This window comes from Zalophus californianus, chromosome 3 (assembly GCF_009762305.2).
Source record: "Zalophus californianus isolate mZalCal1 chromosome 3, mZalCal1.pri.v2, whole genome shotgun sequence".
Taxonomy (NCBI): domain Eukaryota; kingdom Metazoa; phylum Chordata; class Mammalia; order Carnivora; family Otariidae; genus Zalophus; species Zalophus californianus.
The window spans coordinates 119,031,496-119,032,394 of NC_045597.1; the positions used below are offsets into that span (position 1 = coordinate 119,031,496).

Consider the following 899-nt stretch of genomic DNA (forward strand, 5'->3'; position numbering starts at 1 on the left):
ATCTTAAAAGGACGAAGGCCAAGTCGGCTTCATACACAGGATGGGGCAATCTAATACACAATACAACATGGATTTTTCCAAACAAGTTTGCTAAGAAACAGCTCCATGTTTAGTGTTAGAAATAAAACAATCATCTCCTTTAGAAAAATCAAGACATCATTTGATTAATAAAGGCTATTCTTCCCCCATTTTTATACTTGCTTGTCTTCATTTAGATGATGTAAATTCATGAGAAAAGAACAAGTTTTGTTATGGTATAAAAATCTTAGGCACAACAAATTACAAATATTCAATTTTTTAACAAAAATGTTTTCCTTTCCCAAATATAAACATCTGGTAAATAAAAGAAACATAGTATTCCAGGTATAGAAACACTAGTAGTTCATTTATGAAAGAGGTATATTTGGTAGGATTTTTATGAATTTCTTCCCTGCAGCCTTTAGAATAAAGCACAGGATCTGGGCTCCCAGAAGGGGTTGCTTCCAGCTGAAACACCTACAAGCAGGGCATCCTCGCAGGCACTTTGCATTCAGTAATATCAAAGCTCTGCAGAGGCCTGCAAGACCTTGACCATCTCTACACGAGCCTCCAGCTTGAGCTGCTCCACCAGGCATACAGGGTGTTCACGCTGGCCCCATAAGACATGGCGGTAGCACTGGGCTCCCAAGGCAGGTGGTTTCCTATCACTTTAAAGACAAGGAACAAAATCTCTAACCTGACCTTAAAAGGCCTACTTCAACCAGCTCTAGTGCACCTCCTACTGCTTCTCATGTCATATGACCCCTTTCTCTTTTCATTCTAGCTTCAAAGAGAGGCAAAACAAGCCAAATTTCTCCTGCCACAGGGCCTTTGCACACACTGTTCCTTCTTCTAATAAACTCCCTCCCACCCTCTTACAT

At 40.3% G+C, this 899-nt stretch overlaps 1 pseudogene; it reads right to left on the reverse strand.

The window, feature by feature from the left end:
* Window positions 1–439: 439 nt before the first annotated feature.
* Window positions 440–645, reverse strand: LOC113919311 (annotated as a pseudogene).
* Window positions 646–899: the final 254 nt, after the last annotated feature.